Source organism: Rhinoraja longicauda, chromosome 27 (assembly GCF_053455715.1).
Source record: "Rhinoraja longicauda isolate Sanriku21f chromosome 27, sRhiLon1.1, whole genome shotgun sequence".
In the NCBI taxonomy this organism is placed as follows: domain Eukaryota; kingdom Metazoa; phylum Chordata; class Chondrichthyes; order Rajiformes; family Arhynchobatidae; genus Rhinoraja; species Rhinoraja longicauda.
Window position 1 is genome coordinate 11361114 of NC_135979.1, and position 14737 is coordinate 11375850.

At 41.5% G+C, this 14737-nt stretch overlaps 1 long non-coding RNA gene across 1 annotated transcript; it reads right to left on the reverse strand.

The window, feature by feature from the left end:
* Positions 1-2843: 2843 nt before the first annotated feature.
* LOC144606785 (uncharacterized) lies at positions 2844-12830 on the reverse strand. The gene is made up of 3 exons (XR_013548983.1): positions 12760-12830; positions 8846-9172; positions 2844-4064 (listed from the first exon to the last, which is right to left on the reverse strand). It is a non-coding gene; the product is annotated as an uncharacterized LOC144606785 (long non-coding RNA).
* Positions 12831-14737: the final 1907 nt, after the last annotated feature.

A 14737-nucleotide genomic window follows, 5' to 3' on the forward strand; every position in this document is an offset into this window, starting at 1 on the left:
TGGAAATTTTAAATTCTGAGCGGAGCTTATCTGGTTATTTTCTTTGGAACAAAGGAAATTAAAGAGAGATAAAATTGAGCTAGATACTTTAGTGAGAGGTGTAGATGGGGTAAACAAAATGAACTCCTTTGCTCAGCAGAAGGGTGTTAACCATTACGGGCATAGATTGAAGATAATTGATAGGAACGAATAGAAGATATATTGCTTTCTTTTCTTGAGAGAGTGGTGGAGGTTGAAACTGTCATCTTATTTAGAGCAGAACATAATGAGCACTTGAAGAGCCATTACTTATAAGGCAATGGATTGAGAGACAAATATGAAGGTCCTTTTTTGGCATGGTAGGTCAAATGGCCTTCTTTACATTAATTTCTATGATTCTCTGAAACACACCCCCAATTACTGCAAGGTTTCCAGTGGAAACTAGTTTCAATCCCTTTGATTTCTTGCATTGCCTCAGAAACAACTTAAGAGAACAGCTTCAGAATAACATGTGCAATGCCAATGCCTGCACCTCTTCCCCACAGCCTTTGTTGGGCATGGTTTGGGAAGATGGGAGATCCAGAGAGCTTTGGTAAAAGACAAAGACAGTTCACGGGTCAGAGGGTCAAGTGCAGCACAGATTCCGAATTTTCCAAACTCAGAAAGTCATCACCCTTTTGTAATTGTTTCTTTCTCAGTAACTGAGTGTGAAGAGAACTTTAATTTGCCATTTTGCATCAGCAGGATTGGAAATCATAGCCATTGGATCACAAGCCACAATAGGAACTCACACATTAATATCGCATCAAAGCAGCACAGACATTTTAAATGCAACAATCAACATGATGGATAATTAGGACTGACTTATCCACAGAAGACTGATGAACAGAAAATTAAGGTATCACAAGCAGCATCAAAGGATATTTATGGGTTCCTAAGTACCAGTGCTTCGTTGGAAGTCCTGCAGAACGTCAAACTTTAACCAGGTTTGAAAGGTTTGTTTAATACTATGCTTCATTCCAAGAGTTTGCAAGGTGTGAGTGCAAATATCATCTCTCCAGAAAATGGCAGTGAGTCTCATTCCTTTCAGTACCTTCCCATTGAGGAAGCTTCACACCTCGGTGTTAATACAAAAGAAGGACTCAGAAGTAGTGTAATGAGACAGGATGGGAGTCACAACTCCAGGTAACTCTGACTGTGCACTCATCCCACTCAAACAGCATTCTTGTAGGAAGCAAACTAGAAATACAAGCCAAGCAGCATTTATGGAAAGATAACTAGCTAATTTTTCAGACCAGACACTCTTCCTCAGAACCAGAGGAAGAGTCTTTGAAGCAAAGTTGGAAGGTAAGAGTTAGATAGAAGACAATATGGAGACACAAAAAAACTGCAAATGGCAGATTCCTAAGTTAAAAAAAACAAAGTGTTTGTTGGAACTCAGTGGGTCAGGCAGCATCGGTGGAAAGAAATGGGCAGACAACATTTCAAGCCAGGACCGTTCAGACTCAGAAGACTATATAGTTTAGGTTAAGGTAGTTCAACCAATAAGGATCATTAGCAAGAGAGTTTATAGAAACAAAGAGTAAAGTGTGATAATGAGAGAGCAGTTTACCTTAAATTTAATAAATGCAATGATCATGCCCAGACACAAGATAAGATGTTGTTCTTCTAGTTTACGTTGGGCCTCACTGTGGCATTAGGGAGGTTGCAGAAAGATAAATCTGAACGGGAGCAGGATTGAGAATTAACGTACCATGCAACAAGAAGCTCAGGATCAGGCCCCGTGGACAGAAGGCAGGTGCTCTGCAAAGTGATCTTCCAATCTTTGTTTGATTCCTTTGCTCAGTGCATTTGGGCAGCTTATGTACTCTCAAAGCACTCTAGGTCTTATTTCAGGACTGTCTGGGGCATCAAAACCTCAAAGTAACATTTTTGAATTGAAGGAATTGACCTCAACTCAGTCCTAATTGAAAACTGTGGAATAATCCCAATACAGTGGATATAGTGGGCTTTCCACAGACAGAAATTGGGTTTGTAATGTTTCAATTTCAGTAGCTCAGAATGAGCGTAAAGCGCTCAAACTCCCTTTGTATGGGTTAGGACTCTTTTAGCCTCAAAAGAGGTTATGTCTGAGTTAGCAAGGAAGCCCTGACTGAACAAGCCTGAAATGGAGTCCAGGCTGAAATGCAGTCCAGAAATGAAGTGCATTGCACTGTATCTAACGAGTTTCCTCCCACAGGAACATTCTGACTGTCACATCTGTTAAGGTTGGTTTGAAACACAATGCTCTCTGAAGCGTATGTAGGGCAGCTCCAGGCTTGGGGCTGTACTTACATAAAGGAAAAGCTTGTAACGTCAGCCCTTATATAACTCACATTTTAGTGCCATTGGAAACTGTCCAGACAGCTGCCGACAGGCTCTTGTACATATTGGACCCAAGAGCATGTCAATCCAAACTGCTGAGCATGACAGTAACTATGGGAAGATGAGGTGTGTCTCCAAGTGGAACATACTTTCCTAATCGGACAGTCAATGATTTTAATGAGTTCATTTTTGTAATATTTGCTTTTGTTGTAATTGTTAAGATCCTGGCATCAACACAACTGATCTTTGTTTGCCCATTGTCATAATTCAAGCTGGGATGTTATTGGAATTGTGTGTCTGGGCAGTTCAGGAGACAGTGAAGTAGTTGAATTATCTTATTTTTACACAAGTATTCAAATCTCCAGCCAAATTGAATTCAGCAATGATGGCATAGAAACATAGAAAGTAGGTGCAGGAGTAGGCCATTTGGCCCTTCGAGCCAGCACCGCCATTCAATATGAACATGGCTGATCATCCAAAATCAGTACCCCGTTCCGGCTTTTTCCCCATATCCCTTGATTCCCTTAGCCCCAAGAGCTAAATCTAACTCTCTCTTGAAAACATCCAGTGAATTGGCCTCCACTGCCTTCTGTGGCAGAGAATTCCACAGATTCACAACTCTCTGGGTGAAAACGTTTTTCCTCATCTCAGTCCTAAATGGCCTACCCCGTATTCTTAAACTGTGAGCCCTGGTTCTGGACTCCCCCAATATCGGGAACATTTTCGATGAAGAATTTTATATGTTTCTGTAAGATCCCCTTTCATCCTTCTAAATTCCAGCGAATACAAGTCCAGTCGACCCATTCTTTCATCATGTCAGTCCCGCCTATTAACCTGGTGAACCTACCCTGCACTCTCTCAATAGCAATAATGTCCTTCCTCAAATTAGGAGACCAAAATTGCACACAATACTCCAGGTGCGGGCTCACCAGGGCCCTGTACAACTGCAGCAGCATCTTTATTCAGACACGAGAACACCACATCGAAGAGCATGATTCAATCTGCTGTTGAGCTGGACTTCCATTGAAAATAACACAGAGAAATGAGCAAATGTGAATCTCTTCATTGTCCATGAAGGCCAATCTCTTACCATTCGTAAATACTGTTGAAGAAATATGTAAATCCAGGATACAGAATACAGGGAGTTAAAGTGCTCAAATCGAACAACCAAGGCCTGAACCCAACAAGCTGATTCACTACACCATTGGTACGCCCTTAAATCCTAATTGTTTGGACTCACAAGTCTGAAAGTCCTTATTACAAATGACGTTGAACACTCCTTGAGTTTGCTGTTAATACAACGACCTTAAGTGATTTCTTGCAGTGAGACCTTCCACTGGACCTCAGCCAACATTTTCTCACCTATCAAGTCCACATGAAAGACTCTCATTGTGCCACTGATCCCTTTCAGGGAGCTGCATCGGTCATTCACTTTCTCAGCTATTTCCCTTGTTTTTTCCCCCTCTATCTGTACAGAATACCACAAAGGGGCCATGTTACGTGGATATCGGTCCATTATACATTTTGTTGCAGATTGTTTGCTTGGGTCTTTGTCTCCTAGTTTGTCACAGTTTCAGCTGCTTGTTGGAGAGTCTCTTTTCACGGTCCATCCTCCTGACACTGTAGGAAGACAGACCAATGCCCATCATGGCAAAGAGCAGCGCAGAAAGGTTGATGAGTCGGTCAGTACTGTGGACAACGGCCTCACCTGCAAGCTGCATCTATGCAAATCAAAAACACATCAGTCAATACAATTGTCTGCAATTCCTAATTAATCCCTCACCCCCTTCCTGACCTGAATTGTTCACCAATTTTTTAAGATAAGTGTGGTTGGAACCTCTCCATTTTTCCTCTCCTTAAAAGTCTCCTGGTATTCCGGTCTGCTGAACCTTTTTCAACTTTCAGCACATCAATTTTTTATATAAACATTTTCTGATGAGATTTATTTCCCCATTGTGCCCCCCTCACATCCACCTTCGGCTCTCCATCTATCATAGAATATGAAAATATAGCACAGGAGGAATCCATCTGACACACTTTATTTATGCTGGCCAAAGCATAACCATTTGGGCCAAATCTCACTCTTCAACTCTCAATCCATTTCCTTATAAAGTCTGGCTCCTTAAATGTCCATCAGATTACCTTTAAAACATGATTGGAACTATGGGCTACTCTTTGAGGCAGTGAGTTCTAAACCTTTACCAAAGTCTTCTTCCGCAATTTCTCTCTGACCCTCATTCCAATTACCTTAAATTTGTGTCTCTTAGTTTGTTGACTTACTCAGTAAGTTAAATGGGTCTTTCCAGCCCACTTATATAGGCCACACTTGTAGATTTATTAAATCTCCCCATTGCCTCTTTGTCCCAGAGACAAACCTGGTGTAGCCAATCTCACCTCGTAACTAAATGCTTCACCATGGTAACATTGTATGGGTATCCTCTGGTGCTCAAGCATCTTCTCATAGTGTGGTGACTACACAAGGTCCTCCAGCTATGGCCTGGCTGGTGATTTAAGCAGTTTCAGTATGACTTCTCTGCTACAATATTCCATGCCTCGACTAATAAAGGCAAGAATCTTTAATCCATTTTAACTGTGGATGTGGCAGGCCTATCATACAGAGGAAAGATTCTTAAACCGTATCCTTGACCCACAATATTGACTGTATCTTTCCTACTAATGCTGCCTGAGCTGCTGAGAGCTTCCAGCATTTCTGATTTTGTCAAGAGAACATAACTTTTTATTCCTTTTGACTGTCCTGTTAATCTTCCTTTTCACTGATCAGAGTTTTTAATACTATCTCCCTTTTACCCTTCCCTTCTGTGTTAAAGCCTCTTATTTAAAAATCTGCTCCTAGTTGTGAATGGATATAGCTTTTGCCAAAGGTTCTGTACACATCCTGTGTTTTAAATAAATACCTCCCATCCTTCTCCTCTGCCTTGCACCTTTTTGCTGATCTGATTTCCCTCTAATCTCAATACTAGTATTGATTCTGCTATCAATAATAACACCTTGTCACTGATGGTTCTGAAACAACTGTAAAGGGTCCTAATTAGTTAAGGTGCGATTTTTCTTTTTTGTGATTAGGGAATTATTGAATAGATAACCTACACCGAAACACCACACAACCCGCTTCTCTCTCTATCCCTCCCCCACCTAATTCGCACCAGCTTCTCATTTTCACCCGACAAACAGCTACCTAATGCAAGTTTCCTTTATCATCATTACTTTTCTGCATATCTTTCATTCGTTGTTCTTTATCTCTCCATAATCACCGTCTATATCTCTCGCTTCCCTTAAACGTCACCCATTCCTTCTCTCCAGATATGCTGTCTGTCCCGCTGAGTTACTCCAGCTTTTTGTATCTATCTTCGGTTTAAACCAGCATCTGCAGTTCCTTCTTACACAGAAATACATAGCCAGCCTGATCACCAGCAGTCACTTATTGGGATCCAGCATTGTTACCAATTTGAATGATCACGAACCCTTCTGGTTTCTGGTCATTATTCTCAACTGGAAATGATAAGATCAAAACGTAGAAAATAGGTGCAAGAGGAGGCCATTTGGCCCTTCATTGTGATCATGGCTGATCATCCACAATCAGTAACCCGTGCCTGCCTTCTCCCCATATCCCTTGATTCCGCTGGCTCCTAGAGCTGTATCTAACTCTCTTTTAAATTCATCACTATGAGAAGATGACAGAGCTCTGGGTTGATTTGATTCTGGGGCCATTTCCCTCTGTATCTAGCAGCGTGCTGGAAGAGATAAATAAAACTTGTGCTGGTTCTACTGAGCCTACATCTCATACAACATTGATTGTGACACTTCAATCATATCTCATTTATCAGTAACATACTTCATGCAGTGTTAGGGCACCTAACTCAGTAAAGGCTATTCTTATAGCTTGATAGTGAATGGGAATTGAGGGAATGGCCAGCTCACAGAGATGTAGAGATTAGATTAGTTTAGATCAGATTAGCATAGAAGCAGGCTGTTTGGCCCAGTGAATTCATGCCGACCATCAACCACACGGTCACACAAGTTCTATATAATCCCACTTTCACAGCCACTTCCTGCACATTGGGGGCAATTTTAGAGACCAATTAACCTACAAACCAGCACAGCTTTGGGATGTGGGAGAAAACCGGGACTCCTGGAGGAAACGCACAATTACATTCTGGATTATTAGGTGCTACATTCTCCAATTTTCTAATATTCTCACTGGAACCTTGGTAGGAATAATAACAAACATTAAGCATTGCAGCAAAAGGGTTAAAACTCAGCCATGTGAAGCAGAGCACTGATGCTTTGGTTTTAATATTTAATTCTGCTTCTTACATAAGATCTGCTGATTCTAATCCACCCAGAGTAGGGAATCAGTGAATGAAAGGACAAAAACATCCAGCTGTCACTTCAGAATGGTCAAAGAATCTCGATAATGAATTTCTCTTCCGTCCTTGTTCCCCACACATCATCACCATTCCACTCCCCTGCATCCGGCCAAAGTCCATCTTCCTATGCAATCCCACCTTAAATTTAGATGGTTCATATTTCCTCTCCCCTCACCCCTCCTCCACTCTGACCTGAGCTGGGTGCAGTACCATGGGAGCCACAAACCCAACAGTGTATTATTTCAGTGTCCATTCTTCGCATGGGAGTGGAAAATGTACATAGCAAACTTGTTCCTGTGAATTATTTATTTAATCTGAAGAGGAATTGATGTTTCAAGATGTTCCTGCCCTTAAAAAGATAGGGAAGGACATTGCCTAGGGGCAATGAAAAGGGGAGAGCTTTGCAAGCAAACTGTCGTAAGCACAATGGCCAAAATACCCGCTATTTATGATTCAACTCCTGGTCTAGGATGAATTGGCAGATCGCAAAAAGGATCACAATAATGTTGTTGATGTTAGCCTCAATGTCCAAAGGTGGGGACTGTAAGCTCTCTGCTGGCCTTGTTGTGCCTTGTTACCAGATGCGGACAAGATCAGGAGGGGCTGTACTGTTCTAATCAGTGGATTGGCTTCCCAAATGTTGTCCCTGTGTGAAGGTTGAGCACTTGCATAATACTGCCATAAAACCACTCCCCAGATTCACCAGCAATGCACAATAGTCTCAGGAAAGTCCAATCCAATCTTAATTTTAAATGATTGAAATGGAGAGAAAATGTGATTCTTACCCCCTAAGAGGTTCTCATCAGCTAATACGAATGAATTTGTGAATAATGACCATTATATCAGTCAAATCACCAGCTGCACATCAGTCTGCAATACAGATCATTTAGCCCGACTGGTGTAAGCTGGTGCTTAGGTCCACACTGGCCTGCCCTCACCCCACTTCCCCACAGTTTACTCTTCCATTCTTTTCTCCCGTTCGCACTTGTCAATTCATGCCAATCTCTTCAACACCTAATGTGGTGGCAAGTTCCCCATTTTGAACACATTGAGTAAAGAAAGTTCTTCTGGATTGCCCATTGGACTTAATGGCTGCCATAAATTCAAAACCCACAGGTTTGGTTGGAATCTTTTTTCTATATCTAGCCCGCCCAAAGATTTCATTATATAAATTATCTCTACTGGGTCACCTTTTAGATTTTTCTTTTCTTTAAAAAAAGCTCCAGCCATTTAAATCCTTTCAGATCATTATAATCTCTAATTTCTAGTATTAAGCTTAGAATTATTTTTGTACTCCCTCCAACGTCTCTGTACAGTTTTAAAACATTAACATCAGAACATTGCATTGTGAGATTTAGCCAACATTTAACATAACTATGCTGTTCTAGAAATGTACTAACGGTTCAAGTAATTCATTATTAATAGATTAAGTTAAATTGCTAAGCTTAGTGAATTGCAGATCAGTTGCTACAGTTCCCTCCATTCCTCTAATCAATTTGGATACTTCTTTTCCAAATAAACAAATGTCCCTTTCATTTTTCCTACCAGATGTACCACAAAATCATTGAAATTCGTATGCCAATTCCATGCTCAAATTTATTAATGTCAACCTTAGACATGTGCTAACTTCTTTACTATTAGCTAAAAGCAAAATATGACATAATCTGTAAATTTTGAAATTCTACTTCTTATTTTGGAATCCAAATCATTTCTATAAATTAGGGACATGGATGATCCCGCCACCAATCTTTGTGGACAAATACCAGGTAATAGTTGGCTACAAAACTGTTAAGGGTTAGTTTTTCAGACTGGTAAAACATGTTAAAACAGAGCTTCATAACCAGTTTACCATTCATTCTGCTATTTGTCTCAACCTCACATGCTCTGAATTTAATCATGCGTCTACAATGCACCAGCATAGTCAATGACTTCTGAAATACAAATACATTACATCCACTACTTAATCCTCATTGTCTCTTTCTGCTACTTAACATGTTACTGTGCAAATACTCCTGAGGTTTACTCCATTAATTCAATGCATGCTGATCTAAATTTGAGCAAACGCTGTCTTGCTTCCTCCCCTGCACATTCCCAATTTTAATTGTTTTACTTACCTGTAATAATCGGAAGTAACTAGGAGTTAATCTGTTCAGTCGAATAATCATGTCCAACATGGAGAAAGAATTATACTTGCTTCAAATGAGGGCAGCGTGCAATTCCAAATGTTCTTCCCGAGAAGGCGACGACTTCACATTATTGCCGGAATATCCCAACGCGGTCCTGCACGATGAAGTGGGATTCAGCACAAGCTCTGGTCTGCCCGATGTCTGGCTGTACACGACCTTTTATACTAAGATTTTTGCTCCAAGTGATGTCATTGAGTTATTGTACCATCTGTCAAAGAGCATCAGCATTGTGCATTCAGGATCAAGGCAGTCGCTCTACAGAGGAACAGACATAAACGCATCAGTTCTCTCCATGATCACCGTACCGACAGGACTCAAGGGTCCTGGCTCAGGCTTAACCAAACAACCTCGCGATTACGTCCACAATTTTCCACCAGATAACTGGTGATTTTGAGGTGGCCTGTTGTTTGCCTTTCACTCACTTTACCTCTCCTTTCTCAGTTACCAGCATTCGCAACCATGCCATGGGTTTTGAGTTAGAAGCATTCATTCCTATCTGTCTATTATCAACACTCGACTCTGCGCTCCCACTCCTCAATGCCGACATTGTATAACCATTGTACGAGTGGATCACATCATAGAGGCATGATTATGATGTGCATTTTCAGAGAGCTGTGAAAATCACTCTGTGGGCAATAAACTCCGCCTCACATCCCAACCAACCGACCTCAATTTGTGAGGACAGACCAGACAATATTCTCTGAGAAGCCAGACAGAGCAACCCTGAACCCATGAACGGTATCAATAATCGCGGGAAACTTTGCCTACCAGCTCCTTTGCTAACCTTTGTCTTTCCTGCACTGCAAATGGGCTTTTTTTCCCTGGGATTCATGCCTTTGGAACTGAATGTACTTGCACTGAATGTAGTGCAAGTCAGTGAGAAATGCAGGTTATTCATCAACGAGACAAGCTTATGCTTCGTGTGATGCTACGTACGCCAGCAGGAGTCACCACAGGCACCAGACATTCTGTTTAATTTGTCCTGAGCTGCCAAGGCAGAGTGATGGATGCTAATTCAGCACAGACTAGATGGAATTTGTACCTTTCAACTTTATGTGATATAAATCATTGTCATCAATGGACTCATTCCCTGTTTCATCAACAGATACCTTCCTAACTGCAACACAACACTTGGGAAACTGTAGGTGTGAAGCAGCCTCATGCTCATGAAGATAGCAAGAGGCAAATCATCAGGACACAGTCAAGGGATCTTTTCGAGAAAAATCCAAGGTATTCAGGGAATAATATCCTGGCTGTTCATCCAGTGATTTAATGGCATGACCAGAGAACATAAGTTTAAGGGGAAAAGATTTAAGAGGAATCTGAGGGGGTAACCTTTTCACCCAAAGGGTGGTGGGTGTATTGAACAAGCTGCCAGAGGAGGTAGTTGAGGCAGGGATTATCTCAACATTTCAGAAACAGTTGGACAGGTACATGGATGGGACAGGTTTGGAGGGATATGTACCAAACACAGGCAGGTGGGACTAGTGTAGTATAAGAAAATAACTGCAGATGCTGGTACAAATCGATTTATTCACAAAATGCTGGAGTAACTCAGCAGGTCAGGCAGCATCTCGGGAGAGAAGGAATGGGTGACGTTTCGGGTCGAGACCCTTCTTCAGACTAGTGTAGATTGGACATGTTGGCCAGTGAGGGCAATTTGGATTGAAGTGCCCATTTCCACGCTGTATCACTCCATGACTTATCAAAAATGAGTTTTTCAACACCTGCTGCATACAACAAGGTGTTGGTTGGCCTGCCTATCCCACTGCCCGAGGGGAAGGTGGAGACAAATCACAATTTGACAGGTTATTTGGCCAAATCATTTTGTTTGCCTCAAACAAATCATTGTGCATAACGTGCAAGCTGATGTTTGACCACGGAAGAAATAAAGAAATCTAAAAATTGTTTCTGCATTATCCTATGGAAAGAAATGCCATAGACAGATTATTAGCATTCAGACTTACTTTCTGTAATAACTTTCACATGCCACAGGCCGGATTCTAGACTAATACTGGAATTATTGTGTTTGGAACATGCCACAAATTATTTCCCTCTGACTTTAACCCGTGTGTGCCCGACTTCCTTTGCTCTAACACTAGTGGCCAAGCCTTCTAATGCCGAGGCTGTAGGCTCTGGAATCCCTTCTGAAGCTTTCTCTTTTCCCCACACCATCAGTCCCTAAACCCAGATTTCAGGGCTGAATGCCTCTTTTTTTCCATGTGGAATGAATGCCTTTAAATAAAGGTCATTTACCATCATGGCATATTTTCCACATTTAATATGCTATAAAAATGCCAATTGCCATAGGTGCTCATAATATTTTGGATTTTGAAGCTGTGAATCAAATAGCAAGTTTTCCGCCTTACCGCATGGCTCATCAATCCTCAACTTAATAATTGATAATGAATTTGGTATGATCATTTCAACCCTTTAAGTCTGGAGCTCCTTAATTAAGGCATGGAAGCAGAAACCCAAATAAAATGCCCGAACGGTCCCGACATGAAATGTCACCTATCCATTCTCTCCACACATGTGGCCTGACCTGTTGAGTTCTTCCAGCACTTTGTGGTTGTTCAATATTCAACCACCTGCATTTTCTTGTGTTCTAGCTAAAATGCCATATCCCTTCAACAGAGATTTCCTTCCCCACCTTTAGATTCGTTAACCTGTATATTCCCTTCCCCACCCAGAGGGCAGAGTAACCTTAACTGACTCTCAAGGTCTTATCCTGTCCCTATCTATCCCAAATCTTAAACCCACCTTCTCCAATGTCTTAACACCTAGTCAATCACAAACCTTACCTGTGAAGTTAACAATGGCAGAACTATATTCAGAACAGTGGGCAACACCCATATTCATTAGTATTGGAGGCATTTAGTTCAATAATCCAGTGGTTGTGAAACCATTGGGATGACCTGTGATTGTGACAGGTGATACATTTTGGAGATTTTAGTTTAATATTCATGGAATGTCACTAGGAAAGATAATATTTATTTCCTACTCCATCCAAACTGCCCGTGAAAATGTGGCAATGAGATACAGTCTTGAACCACTAGTCTTAAAAGTACTCAATGTTCCATCAGGTAACAAGATTCTATCCCAGAATCAATGATCGATTTACAGTGCAGATGGGATGTGCTTGGAAAGACAACTTCCTGATGTTGAATGCTTTCAAAAGTTTTAACACGGACTAGTGAGGAAAGACCGGGATAGGCTTTCTTGGACCGAAGATTTGGTGGAGGTGCACAAAACTCAGTTGAGAAAGAGTTATCTCCAACAGAAAATGTTGAACGTTCCAGAAAAGTGATGGGAAAAAAAGATAATCTAATGGAAGAAAAAATAAAATGTTCCCAAAAATTAAGTGGCTCTGCTCTGGTACTTACTGGCTGTAACAAACGTGGAAATAGACCGGGCTTTAAAAAGTTAGTTGGACAAGAAGCACTTGAGGGAAAATAATTGGATGAAAGAACGGTGGGATGGGAACTACAGCGTTGTTCTTTCTACATGGATTCAATAGCTCAGATGGGTCTCACCAAAGTAACGATACTATCATTCTGTTTAACATGCTTTGTGTAACGTGAATCAGGGTAGTTGTATTTCGTAACTTACGTAAGCGAGACAGGATGTTCATTTCAGACTAAATGTCAGTCCTTGAGTTTAATTTTCAAATTGCCGATCAGAAATGCTGTCACTCCGTTAGTTTTCTCATTCCGTCTCGTTTTCCCACCGAGATTCGGTCACTGAGCAGAAAGTGAACCCGCGAAGCCGCTTTTACTTACCTAGTCTAGCTTCGGCACGGGAAACTCTACAAAGCACGAAAAAAAGACCCGAGAACTTACCGTGCGAGGCGGTAATTTGGCACAAGAACTACCGGGACCCGGAGCGAGACCCCAACAGCAGTACATTGCTGCGAGCGGAGAATGGCAACTCTCTCTATACTGTAAACAGTTCCGCCCCACGGGTCACGCCTTTGAATACAACTCGCTGGGAGCGGCTCCAAGTCCGCCCCAAGTCCAACCCAATACCTGAGGAGACTGCTGGCAATCGGGGCTCAGAATTATAGCCTCCCACTGATGTCCTATTACTGTGTTGCGACACCTAATTCATGGCTTAGTCTGCATATAGATCCTAGGGGGCTGATGTTCGAGGTTGCCCGCCGGGAATCAAGTGTCAGGATCAGGGATTAGTCGTCCTCGCCACTTTTTTAAGGTCACTGAAGACGCGCCTAGCAGCATTTCTGGCTCCGGCTGTCTGCACGGAGGTCGCACATTCGCCCAATGGCCTCCTCCCACATCCCAAAGTAGATTAATCGGTCTCTCTCATCGCCCAGAGGGGTAATGAATTTGATGAGAAGATTTTGAAAATAAGTTTAATGTAGGTAGTTGATAATCCACTGGGAGAAGGGTTTAGAGGGATTTGGTCAGCATGGACAAGTTGAGCCAAAGGGCCTGTTTTAATGCTGAATAGCTAGCTGTATGACCCCCCAAGGATGTTTCTGTGCGGTAACCATAACTAAATAAGCATACTTTATCCTAGGTCACGGACGAGGCCTATTGATTTCGTACAAATTTGGAGTTTCATCTACAGTAATCCACATTCTGCCATTTCTCATTGCAGTGTTGGGCTCATGTCTAATTAATGCTGCGTTTATATAAGTAAAAACAAGTGTTCCTTCATATTGGTTGCTGTCCAGATTCCTGCAATGCCAAGGCCTGGAGCTGTAAATTCTGATGTGGAAAGCTTGAAAACTGACCAAATCATTCCCCATTGCCTGCGTCTGACTCAACATGATGAGTTGGTTTCAGAAAGAGGCCCAGTGCCCATTCCAGTCTGAAAAAGCTGATCAAATAAACAATTTCACTACCTAGTTGAGCCGACACATTTTGTTGTGTGTGTTAAAAGCAGGGAAATATTTACCTGTCTCCGTTAACATAATAAAACTCACATCAAAATATCTAACTTTCAACTGAATGGTGGACTGACACCAAACCAAAAATGCAGGAGGCAATGAGCTAAACATTATAACAGGAGCAAGAAACTAGGAAATATTATAACAGGAGCTACAAAAGGGACATGACCTCCTTAATTTCTTTCACATACTAATCAACTAATTGTATATAGCCGGTGGCCAATAATTGTTAACTTAAATAATGTCAGTTGCGAGACAGAAATATTAAATTCCATTGCGCTCTGGCATGTTATACTGAGATCGTGGGCGAAGTTACAATTCTTCAACTCCAATACAAATATGGAGTTAGGACAAGATCGAGGTGATGCAGTTAACAGGTTGAAGAGGTTCATAAGTCATAGCACACTTAGGCCATTTGCCCATGGAATCAACTCCACCATTCAATCATGGCTGATCTTTTTCCTTCAATTCCATTCCTCTTGCCTTCTCCCCATGTCACCTGACACCCTTACTAATCAAGAATCTATCAATCTCCGTCTTAAAAATACCCAGGGCAACACTCTGTTAGGCTGCAGGGTACAGTTTATGGCTCACCTTATGTGCTCTAGAGCAGGGGCCTCCAAACCTTTCAGCATGAAGGCCACATTATATATTTGGCACATTTTTGTAGGCCGTAGGAAAAAATAAAGTGTGAGTTGTATAAATTTAATGAACTCAAAAAAGTTTAGACTAGGTTACGTTAGATTAGGAAAGGTCAAACTAGGTTAGGTTAGATTACATTAGGTTTATATGGCAACAAATAAATAATATTCATTTTTAAAAAAGGGCTTGAAATAGTGGAATTATATATATACGGTAGGTATACAATTATTTATAAAACAGAAAAAATACAGTGACCACCACTGGGG